Genomic DNA, 13344 nt, shown 5'->3' on the forward strand with positions numbered 1-13344 from the left:
TTAAAAAAAAAAATAAAGAAGGTGTTGGGCTTAATCAGAGATGCCCACAGTGAGAATTAGCCAGCAGCTGGGAATATTCTGATGCATTCTGATTTTAGGCATTCACATTTCCTATAAGACCCAGAAGAAAAGTTAGCTTGCATAATTTCTGTTATTTTCTATTTATTTTTGGTTGTCTAGTCCTTTCCTCAGAACAGATAATGAAGTCAGTGGCTCTTAATTTTTTTTTTGTGTGTGTGTGTATGTGTTGCATGGGAGAGCTGTAAACAGACCATCTCTTGTGATGGAATTGTAAGGCTTGTGCTTCTTTTTCAGCAGTTACTTTAGTTAAGATCTGCGTTGTGATCATCTATTTGGGGAAAATAACAGGGATTTTAGTGTGTCTTAATTTTTTTTACTACCCGGCACTCCAAAAGAATCTGTCCCCTGTGTAAAATGAGTGTGAGGGAAGTCTGGACATGCTCATCCCAGGTGGGAGTAACTCAGCCCAGGACTTTACTAGATAAGTAACAGGTGTGAAGTGTTGTCAAAAGGCTCTTCTCTTTGACAGCTGAATTGAGCCATAAAATTTTTGAATAATTTATGCAAGTCTGTGGAAGCCCAGATATGGATTGTTAATCTGGGGTCTAGAATGTTGTACTAGTGTCAATTTCACAGTGAAATCCTGAAAGTCAATTTTTTATTGCGTCTCTTACCTTTGGTGTAGGTGAAAATACTCAGAGTGCCTCATAAGTCAAAAATAATTTTGTAAACTCTCACCCATAGTCTTAACATCTTCTGCTTCCTTCAGAGTTTATCATAATCATATGTTTCAGTTTATATTTTAAAATATTACAAGATGGCCAAGACTAGGGTTAAGAAATCTTTAAAACATCTTTAATTTCAGTTAACTGCTAAGTTGCATACTCTTCTTGTAAACTGGATTTTTTTCTCCTCCAAAAAAAAAAAAAAAAAAAAAAAAGAAAAGAAAAGCAAGCAAGCAAGCAAAGCAACATGTGGTTTGTTACATTCATTGCTCTTTTTAACCTGTTTTGCATTAGGAGGCTATGAAAACGGAAGACTGAAAGGTCCATAAAGAAAACCTTACAGCGAAGGAAAGAAATAGAGAAAAGAGACATCTGAAACTTGGCCTCTTTCCCCCATCTGCCCTAAAAATACATTCCAGTGAGCAATGTGGGTCCCTGATAGTTGGAAATAGAAAGGAGCAGAGAAGCAAATACTTAAAAAAAAAAAAAATCGTACTTTTGAAGCACCGTGGTGAAGTAGTCCCTATATTTTGCCTTTAAGAACTGAGATGTAAAACCATTTGGGAAAAAAACTTATGAAACTGTAAATGTCCACTCATGTCCACTCATTCCCAGGCCATTCTGTTAATTAATTGTTGGTTCCTCCCCTACTCAAAACAAAACCTGCCACCAGGAATCTACCCAGCGATGGTCATGATGGCCATACCCGTTGGCAGGCTCCCAGGACTAACGTTGGCAGAGGCCCCAGCCCACCCTCTCCTGATGTCTCCTGGCGGTGTTGATGATGACAGTGAATAGCATCCTTATAATGCCCAGAAAGATATGCAGTCTAGCTGACACGCTGGTGGTCATCTGGAATTCTCTTCCCCTTATAATTCTACTGTAAAATAAATTCATTATTACACAGCATCAGCATCATAATGCCAAGATATTCCTATTATAGGCTTTCAAGAATTCCAAATATTTATGTGTGCCATCATCATATTTATTCTCCCTAAGAACTCTCTTAATTAAGCATGAGAAACAGTGATGAGGGCAGCCTGGGTGGCTCAGGGGTTTAAGTGCCGGCCTTCAGCCCAGGGCGTGATCCTACAGTCCCAGGATCCCCACGTCAGGCTCCCTGCATGGAGCCTGCTCCTCCCTCTGCCTGTGTCTCTGCCTCTCTCTCTCTCTCTCTCTCTCTCTCTCTCTCTATCATGAATAAATAAAATCTTAAAAAAAAAAAAAAAGAAACAGTGATGAATATTTTAGATTTTACTAGATTTTAGATACTGTAGATTTTAATATGTGCAAAAAAAAAAAGCTGCACTTCACAAAAGGTCGTCTTAGGCATCAGACAGTTCCACGTTTGAGAAAGTCATTTTAAAGGTTCTTGGAAAGACAAGAAAGAGGTCATAAGTGTTGGTTGCACAGGAATTTGCCTTCCTCTTTTATCTTTTGAGTGGTGGCCCCATTTGAAGAGGTTGTCTCACCATAGCATTGTGTTCTTTCAAAAAAAACCTTTGACTCTTCCGATCCCGAAAACATGATTATTTCATAAAGCTATTTTCTGATGATACTTTCAGTTTTCACTAAATTGCACCCCCAAAATGTGCTTTGCCAGAGGGAAGAGAGAAGCATTTCAAAGATTCCTAGAGTCTCGTTTGAATCTATAGAAAGAGGGGCGCCTGGGCAGCTCAGATGGGTAAGTGTCTGCCTTTGGCTCAGGTCATGATCTCCAGGTCCTGGGATCAAGTTCCATGTCAGGCTCCCTGCCCAGCAGGGAGTCGGCTTCTCTCTTTTCCTCTGCCTTTCCGACTGCTTGTGCTCTCTCTCTCTCTCTCTCTCTCTCATAATAATAATAATAATAATAATAATAATAATAATAATAAAAAGAATCTATTGGGGATCCCTGGGTGGCGCAGCAGTTTAGCGCCTGCCTTTGGCCCAGGGCATGATCCTGGAGACCCGGGATCGAATCCCACATCGGGCTCCCGGTGCATGGAGCCTGCTTCTCCATCTGCCTATGTCTCTGCCTCTCTCTCTCTCTCTCTGTGACTATCATAAATAAATAAAAATTAAAAAAAAAATTAAAAAAATAAAAAAAAATCTATTGGAAGAGAAGCTAAAAATTCAGAAACAGTCAATAATGGAAATGTGATTTGGTCCATTACATGAGCAACAATGCAGCCAGCAGCCTTAAATTGGAACTCCCATTGAGTTATGTCAACATTAGGAAGCAGATTGTCCTTCCAAACCTCTGTGATGTAATATGAGTCCTCTATTATTTGGGCCCACCTGCAAGAAAGTTTTGTTGGGGGGCCATACTGGCAATTAGAATCACCCAGAAATGCTGCCAGAGTAGCAGTTCTTTTGTCTTCGTTTTTCATTTGCTGCACCTGAACTGAAGGACCTTGGTAAAAAAAAAAATTATATATATATATGAAAAATATATATATAAATGTCTTATGGTTCTAGGAATTGAAGTGTGATCAGTTTTGTCTGATAAGTTTATTAATGGCCACATTGCTTCTGTGCCTTTGCCTTGAGGATGCTGCGTCAGATGCATTCAGTAGGATGCGTTACCCCCAGACTTAGAAGCTGAACCATTCTCATGGTTTGCCCTTTGTTGAGCATAATCTGCCATTATGTTGAGGAGGTGATGGTTGGGCTACTGAACCCATCTAAGAATGAACCCGTTTGAGTAAGAGCTTAGTACACCCCGGTACGGGTGATGACTAACAGGCAATAGAGCAACTCTTATATATATGATCTGCAGGAACAGGCCCGTTTTGTTGTATTTGAACAATAAAATGATTTTGTATCTGTAGAAATTAAAATGGTGCCATGAACTGCTTCAGAGAACTCATTAGTCTGGTGATCCTCCAGGGTTGGGGGCTGGGGCTCCAACGCCTTTGAGGTACGTAAGGCTTTGGTCCTTGAGACCAGCATAGCTAATACGCTCATTGAGCACCCCTTTGACTGACAATTACTGCTTCATTTCCATCCCAAATAGCATGGGATTTGAAACTTCTAGAATTATATTTCCTCACTTTCTGATGATGTTGCTGAGGGACAAGGTGGGGAAAGCGAAGCATTTTATTTTGCTATTTATAAGAAGCTCTAATTTTATTTAATTTTTAAAAGATTTTATTTATTTCAGACATATGGAGAGAGGTTAAGAGAGCACACACAGGAGGAGGGGGAACGAGGAGGGAGAAGCAGGCTCCCCACTGAGCAAGGGAGCCTGACCCAGGGCTCCTTCCGAGGACCCTAGGATCATGACCTGAGCCGAAGGCAGATGCTTAACCCACCGAGCCACCCAGGTGCTCCAAGAAGCTCAGTGCTTTGAAAACAAATAATATAGTGGTTTAAGACTCTAGGTTTTGATATCAGACCAGATTTGGATTCCAGGCTCTTGCACTAACTTGCTGATGGTTTAGATGGAGCAAGTCGCCTTTCTTTTCTCACCTGTAAAATGAGGAAGATAGGATCCACCTGCTGCTGTCACAAGGATGCCTTCAGCCCAGGGCATGATCCTGGGGACCCGGGATCAAGTCCCACGTCGGGCTCCCTGCATGGAGCCCGTTTCTCCCTCTGCCTGTGTCTCTCTGTGTGTCTCTCATGAGTAAATAAATAAAATCTTAAAAAAAAAAGATATTTGTATAGGATTTAGCACAGTGCCCAGCAACCAAGTGGTCCTAATGTTATAGGTGCTATAATAATAAGGAGGTTCATGTGGCGTTAATGATGATCTTCCACTATTTTCTTCACCACAGAAAATAGAGTGACGTCACACTATCAAATGACACACAATTCTCACACCTGACTCCTCATTCTATACTGAATATTCATTGAAAGGCAGGCCCTATGGCAGGTCCTGGGTGAAATGCTCTAAGGCCGCATCCCCCTCCCCTCAAGGGGGCTATGGACGTTTGCAGCCTCCAGATCCATTCAGACCTCACTTCTATCCCTTACAAACAGCTTCTTCACCCTGATTATCTTCAGAGAGAGCATACCCAGCTTTTCCTTGGAAAGTCCTGGTTTTCTTCTCTATTTCAGCCATTTCCACCCTTAGCCCGGCGATTGTGTTTGGTCTCTGACTCACCTCACTTCCAATTTCACTACCCGGCACACTCCCAAGTTGTAGATCTCCTATCACTTTACATTTGTTTCTGGGTCTTAAACGTGTTTCTTCAGTGTGGCCCACAGCAGGGTCTTCATGATTTGGTTGTGTCTTCAAGGGTTGGGTTTGAAGCAGGGTGAATGGATGTGGGATCAGGCGCTTTTGCTTCTGGAACCATGGAACCACAGAGCGCGCCACTCCCAGGGGTGGTACTGACTGGGGGGGGGGGGGGTCCCACCCCCTGCAGCCCTGGTCTCCACACCTGGCCAAAGTTAACTGTACTTAACCGACATGGCCTCCAGCAAATCATCCTTGTTATGCTGTGTCCTGTGCCATAATGGAAGGGGGCAGATGCTGCTCTCAAGAAGCATCTAATCTAGTGATGAGATTAATGCACTCAAAATTCTGACAACTTGGGCGATGGCACCATGTTTGTTGTGGTCTCTGTTAATCCAGCAATGGCACATGACCGTTTTCATGGAACTATTTGGCATGGGCTTGGCAGAAGGAGAATGGAAGCATCTGGGAAAGCTCTTGAAGGAGCTAAGAACACCAGAAGGTCTATTCCTCAAAAATAGAGCTTTTCCATACACTAATATTGACCAAAGTAGTGGCTGTAGCCCGTCCTTATTGGTGTAGCCGCTGGGTGGAAAGGAAAGCCTCTGGGTTATCTCAAGGCTGTGTGCACATAAGAAGAGAGTCATGTCGTTGTAGTGAATAAAATTTTTTTTCGAAAAAGGATTTTATTTATTTATTCATGAGAGACAGAGAGAGAGAGAGAGAGAGAATGAGGCAGACACACAGGCAGAGGGAGAAGCAGGCTCCCTGTAGGGAGCCCGATGTGGGACTTGATCCCAGGACCCTGGGATCACACCCTGAGCCAAAGGCAGATGCTCAACTGCTGAACCACCCAGAGGCCTGGGAATAAAAGTTTTGATTGAGAAAGAAAATAAGCTGTAATTTGGGTGGGGGGGATTAGCCTGAATAAGATGGGAGCCTTGGGACTAATGGAGGGTCCTGGGGCAGAAGAAGGACAGCGTAGATGCCCTGGCACATGGCCACAGCCCACCTCAAATTCAATCGGGAAGCCAGTGAGTCGGGCAGATCAAAGCGAGTGGCTAGCCAACTAGAGGGACCAGCTGGATTAGTCAGAGGTCACGAAACAGCCTAGTATGGTTGGAAACCACCAGTGATAGAGCCCAAGGTGAGTTAGGCCAGGTGGTGGTGAGAGAGCTAGAAGATTCCACAGGGGCTGGAACTGCAAAGAACCCATGGAGAAGGGATTTTGAAGTAGCAGAATGAACCCAGTCCCATTGGTGATGGTCAAGTGGAGGAGAAGCTGCGGAGGTGAGAGGGTGTGAAAAGGTGAGTCAGGCTGCTGTGGTGACCCTGGGGCGGGGAGGCCCCAGCCACACAGACACGACGGAGACAGGCCACTAGGAAAGCTTACGAGACACAGACCTGAGAAGTAACCGAATGAGGATAGACAGCCCCTTGAGGGAGGCTCTGGGATGATGGGTTGGAGTATTGGCCACTTGAAGTACTGGTGGGACCATCGTGAGACTGGGAGGAGCTAGAGGAGGAGGTAGGATGTTGCTTTGGAGGTGGGTGGAGCACAGGAGTTGGAAATTGGAGCTTTTTTAAAAAAGATTTATTTATTTATTTATTCATTCATGATAAAGAGAGAGAGAGAGAGAGAGAGAGAGAGAGAGGCAGAGAGAGAAGCAGGCTCCATGCAGGGAGCCCGTAGCGGGACTCGATCCCGGGACTCCAGGACTGTGCCCTGGGCCAAAGGCAGGCGCCAAACCGCTGAGCCACCCAGGGATCCCCCAGAAATTGGAGCTTTCTAAAGAGACTTCAAATTAACCAGTTAGTCCCTATCAGATCTCAGAAGCCAGAGAGAATAAATGACTTAAGCGATAAATTTCATGAGATTACTTTAAACAGTAAAACTGGAAAATCTGGGACGCCTGGGTAGCTCAGGGGTTTAGCGTCTGCCTTCGGCCCAGGGCGTGATCCTGGGGTCCCGGGATCGAGTCCCGCGTAGGGCTTCCTGCATGGAGCCTGCTTCTCTGTCTGCCCGTGTCGCTGCCTCCTCTCTCTGTGTGTGTCTCTCATGAAGAAATAGATAAAATCCCTAAAAAAAAAAAAAAAAAAACCTGGAAAATTTAACCTCAAATTAGTTGGCACACTTAGAAAAAAATCTAAATAAAAAATAAAAACAATCAACGGACTGGTCGTTGAGGTCTAAGAAGGAGTATTTAGTTTAGTCTGTGCAAGGCCTGTGTCAGGTTCCGTGGAGAATCAAATGTGAGCAAGACACTCAGCAAATATTTCCTGAGAATCCCGTGCGTGCCAGGCGAAGTGCCCGATATTCCAGGCCTGTGTGTCGATCCCTAAACAAAAGAGGGGAGCTCCGTGGCCTTCACCCCTCTATGATTCAGCAGCAACTCCAGGCTGAAGAGACCACAGCTGCAAGCATAAAGGAGAAAGGAAATACTGCAGGTAACTCGTCTCAAAAGACGGTCACTCATCTAGAACTGCGTGATTCAGGACCAAGAGAACAATTTGAATTCCAGATCCTGTCCCTGGCACAATCTAATTAAGGCTTGCAAGCCAGTCTCCACTACAAAGATCGCCTCGTTTAAATTCCCACGGTTGCAGAGAGGACCTCGGGATCGCAGATAAGATAAAGAAAGGGTCTGGAGAGCTTTGCTGACCTTTTTCTTTCTTGGCAAGAGGCTTCTGGCTGCTCGAAACCATTCTTTGCTGACACCTCTCTAAGAACACCTCGATTAGTTATAGCACAGAGTAACAGTGTTAAAAGCTGCCCTGCCTCTTGTTGGGTCCACATTCTCCCTCGTGGAGAATCAACCGTTTTAGGTGGTGGAGAGTTTGAGTAGCGTAGGAAGGTACGCAGGTGAGCAAAATAGCTTTGCATGTGTAGTTCATGAAATACAGCAGCGAATACTCCATAATTTTATTTTTTTGTAAAGATTTTATTTATTCACGAGAGACACAGAGACAGAGAGAGGCAGAGACACAGGCAGAGGAAGGAGCAGGCTCCACGCAGGGAGCCCAACGTGGGACTCGATCCCGGGTCTCCAGGATCACACCCTGGGCCGAAGGCGGCGCTAAACCGCTGAGCCACAAGGGCTGCCCAAATACTCCATAATTTTAAAGTTTAAGACAAAGGAATGAATACCTAGTACTTAGATGTTTGGGGTAAAACACGAACTGCCAGTCTGTAGACGGGGCCCCCTTGACATTGCAGCTGCATTTTCAATACCATCTTGACGTCTGTGGTCGCAGTTGGGGAGTTCTAGATAGTTTAGCTTCCCACCTGAAAATCCTGGGCCTGTGTCTTTCCCAGTGATGACCCCGAGCTCTTTAACACTAGAGGATGTAAATACTGTGTTTTATTTTTAAAGATTTTATTTTTATTTATTCATGAGAGACACACAGAGAGAGGGAGGGAGGCAGAGACACAGGCAGAGGGAGAAGCAGGCTCCATGCAGGGAGCCTGACGTGGGACTCGATCCTGGGACTCGATCCTGGGACTCCAGGATCACACCCTGGGCTGAAGGCGGCGCTAAACCGCTGAGCCACCCGGGCTGCCCAAATACTGTGTTTTAAAGGTGACTTTCAACAGGAAGATAAAGGTTGAGCCTAGAAATGTAAATCCTGGGGCGCCTGGGTGGCTCAGTCTGTTGAGCGTCCATCTCTTGATTTCGGTTCAGGTCACGATCTTGGAGTTGCGGGATCGGGCTCAGCGAGGAGCCTGCTTCTCTCTCTCTGCGCACCCCCTGCCCCCCCCCCCCTTTCTCAAATAAATAAATCTGAAGGAAGGAAGAGAGAGGAAAGGATCAATGAAAGCAAGCAAGCAAGCAAACAACGCAACTCCTGGGCGCCTGACTGGCTCAATTGGTAGAGGCTGGGACTCTTGATCTCTGGGTCATGAGTTCAAGTTCCACTTTGGATGTGGAGATTAGAAAGAAAAATGTAAAGCCTTTATTTCCCTTGGGCAGTGGAAGGTATTTGCAGATTCAAGGTAGAGCCCACATCAGGGCTAAACTTTTGGCTGTCTTTCAAGGACTATGGGAATGCTGATTGATTAAGGAAGGTCTGCACCCCGTCTGCCACCCCACCCCCAGCATACACACCGGGCCGCCACAAGTCCAGTTCTTTCACCCTCAGACACACGCTCTTATATTCTCTGCCCTCGACTGGGACAGTTTCTAAGCCCTTCCCACCTAGTCCCTCTGTGCTGCTCTCTCTGCCCTCCCTCTAATTAGGGCATAGATACAATCACGTCACCCTTCTCTGCTTGAACTTCTGTGGCTCCCGTAGCTCTCAGAGTAGCTTCGCGATCCTGCCTGCCTTTGGGCACAGTCTCCGGCCCTCCCTCCTATCTTCCTGTCCTCCTGTCGCATTTATCATGGGTTTACTAAGAGCTGCTCACTCTTCTCAAGCTTTGATTGGCTCAGTCTGACCTGGGCCCTATTCCCTGCCCCAGCTCCACTCTAAGAATTACCATGATCAACTGCTTCTATTCCTTAAAGACCTACAAGCTTACCCTACCCTTCCCACTTCCTTCCTTAATCTTCACCTTCTAGCCAGAACTGATTGATCAACATTTCCTCTTATTCCTGGATTATGGATTATTATTATTATTTTTAAATATTTTATTTATTTATGAGACACACAGAGAGAGAGGCAGAGACACAGGCAGAGGGAGAAGCAGGCTCCATGCAGGGAGCCTGACATGGGACTCGATCCCAGGTCTCTAGGATCACACCATGGGCTGAAGGCGGTGCTAAACTGCTAAGCCATCAGGGCTGCCCTGGATTTTCCTTTTTTTTAAGATTTTATTTATTTGACAGAGAGAATGAGAGAGCACAAGCAAGGAGAGCGGGGACCCCTAGGATCATGACCTGAGCTGAAGGCAGATGCTTACCCACCTGGGCCACCCAGGCTCCCCTTATTCCTGGATTATAATTTTAACCACCCCTCTAGTGTAGTATTATCAAAGTATATCATGGCTTGTTGTGTATTTTGAGAAAAGAAATTATTTTCCCCACTCACCTTGTACATTTTTCTGTGCCTTTTTGAAATAAATCAAGACATAAGTAGAATATGAAATCCTTAACTTAAGGGGAGGATTTAGGTCTGACAAGGCTGCCCTTCAAGAGATCTTTTTTAAGTCAACCAAGGAACATATCAGTGAATCGATGGATGGATGTAGGAGGCATCAACTGGAGTGGTTCCTGAGCCAGTACATCTGACTTCTCGCAAATGTGGGGCTGCTGCATTCCCTTCCCAAAGTATTATAAATAAATACAGCGGAGATCCACTATTAAAGTTTGCGACTGAGAGGAAGATACAGGGAGAGGACTTGTGTGTTCTTGTGTTTTCCCGTATCAACCAGTAATTAAATCACGAGCATCACTTTCTGCTTCTGAGAGTTCTTCCTTATATTAATATTGTGGTATATTTTCTCTGTTGTCTCTTAAATTGTAAACGTTTTATCTGATCACTATAAATAGAAAAGGGTTATAAACATGAAGTTATGAAAAGACATTTATTTTACAGATATAAATTAAGGAGTGAGAGTTTCTTATTGTCTGTCTTCCTCTAGAAAACACATTAATGGTTTGGTATTTATATTCTTCTAAATAGTTTTGCTAGGTATATAGTAGCCTACATATTTTTAGTTATAACAATGTGATCAGACTATATATTGGGGTTTGAATCTTACTATATCTTGGATATCCTTCATGCATAGAGAGAGATCTCTCGATAGTTATTGCAAGATTTATTCTTCATTCCTTTATATTTTGGTAGCTTTGCAGTAGTGAAGTCTGTATTTAAACCACACGTCATGGGATGCCTGGGTGGCTCAGTGGTTGAGCGTCTGCCTTTGGCTCAGGTCATGATCCTAGAGTCTTGGGATTGAGTCCCACATCGGGCTCCCCGCGTGGCGCCTGCTTCTGCCTCTGCCTCTATCTCTACCTCTCTCTCTGTGTCTCTCATGAATAAATAAAATCTTTAAAAAAAAAAAACAAAAAAACACCACACGTCTATAGAAGCAGAGAGAGGTGAAGAGCTTAAGGTCAAGGTGCTTGAATATTAGTTTAATTATCTGTCCATGGGGGATCCCTGGGTGGCTCAGCGGTTTAGTGCCTGACATTGGCTCAGGGCATGATCCTGGAGTCCCGGGATCGGGTCCCACGTCGGGCTTCCTGCATGGAGCCTGCTTCTCCCTCTGCCTGCCTGTCTCTCTCTCTCTCTGTCTGTCTGTCTCTCATGAATAAATAAATAAAATCTTTTAAAAAAATAATAATAATTATCTGTCCATGAAAACAACGAACATTTCCTGGGGTGGGGAAGGAGTATTCCAGAAAAGTTGGGAAAGGAAGTGGGATGGGCAAAGACAGCGGCCAGTTTTTACCAGAAGTTAGAATCCTGAGCAGGAGTGAAAGGAAGGACCTGGCCCCCCACCCCATTTTCCCACCCAGCTTGGGCTGTGGACTCAACCCAGCACAGCTGCAAACACCTATCTGTGAGTGTCCTAACCAGCTGTTGAGTTTTAAGAGACTCAGAAAATACTGGAACTGGTGGAGTCTCCAGAAGCATCTAGTTTGAGGTGAGGGAGCCTGAGCGCCCATCTGAAAGAATGAGAGGGGGTGAGGGTGGGGAAGGTACTGCTGGAGGGATTTGGGAAGAGACCAACCCAGAGCTCCAACAGAGCAGCTTCCCCTTCCTCTGTTTCTTTTTTCGTTCTAGCTTTTTAATTTTTTTTTAAAGATTTTTATTTATTCATGAGAGACACAGAGAGGGAGAAGCAGGCTCCCTACAGGACCCCAGGATCAAGCCCTGAGCCAAAGGCAGCTGCTCAGCCACGGAGCCACCCAGGCGCCCCTCCTTCCTCCGTTTCTATACTGAGATTCTTATTTTAGTTGAAACAAGCATTGTGTTCCCTCCTCAGAAGTTCTAAGTCGTTGACCTCGCCTGAACACTAGAATTTTTAGACATGAAGACAACTAACACGGTAGAGAAGTGACCTCTCCCAAAGTCACAGTGAGTGATGGGCAGAGAAGAGTCTTGGAGCCCGGGGCTGCAGGCCCAGCGCCCCTGGGGACTGGGACAGGAGCAGTGACAGTGCTCCCGGAGGTGGGGGGGGGGGGCAGACAGCTGGGAGGATGGGAGTAGGAAACCTAGAGAGCAGTTGGGTGCAGAAAATGTTAAAGAGCCCGTGCTCTCTAATCACATTGCTTTAAATATAATCAGAGGGCGAGGAAAGTAATTGGAGGCCTAGAGAAACCCTAACCTATGATAAAACAGCGGAATGCCTGGTAAGGCAGGGAAGAGCTGGTGTCTGCCTGGGGGTGGGGGTGGGGTCCTCCCCTGGGGGGGGCTACAGACTCAGAATTTGCAAATGTTCAGTAACCCACCAGGGTAGCTGGCCCAATCTGAGGCACAACAGAAATGCTGAAAATGAACAAGAAAAAGAAAACATAAAGTTTCAGTGCTAACATTTGGTAACAAGCATGATGAATTATGATGATTATTCCTCTGGATCTTTCTCTCTCTTTTTTTTTTAATCTAGACAAGATGTGGGATCCCACAGGTTGTCAACTGTACTGTCTGTCTGCTTGTATGACTTTGTGGGTTTTTTTTTTTTTTTTTTTTTTTTTTTTTTTTTTTTGGTTTTAAAAGCCATTTGAATTAGAAATTACATCCTGCATACAGGTGTTACTTGAGACTCTGGCTACCTGTCTGTATACAGTCAGAACAGCCAAACTGCTGTCCTAGACTTAAGTGTCACTGAAGACCAAAGCCGTCACCCTACTTAACGTTACATATGCCAGCTGACCCTCGAATTTGTTGAGATGTCACCTGATGAATATTAGCGCCCTGGATCTCTTTTTTTCTCGTAAGAAACTCTGAGACATGCAATCATTTAAATGGACTCTTCCCAGATTTCTGGTATTTAGCTACAAATTCTTCCAAATGTCTGAGACCAAGAGCAACTCTCCCTCTTAAAACTAAAAAAGCAGGTCTGTTCTACAAATGAAAAAAACAGAGGCAAGGAGAAGATCTCAAGGTCACTATATACAAATCGCAGGAGAACCAAGAAATAGCACCAAGCTTTGCTTTCTGTTTTGTATTTTATCTCTTTCTTCCAGATCCAGTGGAGCTGGCAGGCGGTTGACAAAATGCTGCCTTTTTATTTCTTTGCCCTTGGCAGTTTTCTGACTTTCTATCATAGTCTCTTCCACTAGGACCTCTTGGCTCAGTAAGGTCTTAGGTTAGAAACAGACTTACTTGTGCAAGTAAGGTGTGTGAGGGCCTGAGAAGACTGTCCACAACTCCCTTGTTCACGTAGCTCATGTTCATTGAGCTTGTCTGCTGCGCGCCAGGGATGGTTCCAGGTGCTGAGAATAGAGCAGCGAATCCCCAACGTCCCTGCCTGGAGGAGGGGTGGGGGGG

At 45.0% G+C, this 13344-nt stretch overlaps 1 protein-coding gene across 12 annotated transcripts in view; it reads left to right on the forward strand.

Moving 5' to 3' along the window:
* The window catches only part of PRICKLE1 (prickle planar cell polarity protein 1), a 112936-nt gene that overhangs the window by 76213 nt on the left and 23379 nt on the right, over positions 1-13344 (forward strand). Inside the window, exon 1 of one of the 12 annotated variants that reach the window (XM_072765521.1) lies at positions 11804-11931. The exons of the other annotated variants lie outside the window; for them this stretch is intronic. The gene's annotated coding sequence lies outside the window, so the exon portion shown is untranslated. Of the gene's footprint in view, positions 1-11803; positions 11932-13344 lie in introns of those variants that run through there. 12 annotated transcript variants of the gene reach the window in all.

This window comes from Vulpes vulpes, chromosome 8 (genome assembly GCF_048418805.1).
Source record: "Vulpes vulpes isolate BD-2025 chromosome 8, VulVul3, whole genome shotgun sequence".
NCBI lineage: Eukaryota > Metazoa > Chordata > Mammalia > Carnivora > Canidae > Vulpes > Vulpes vulpes.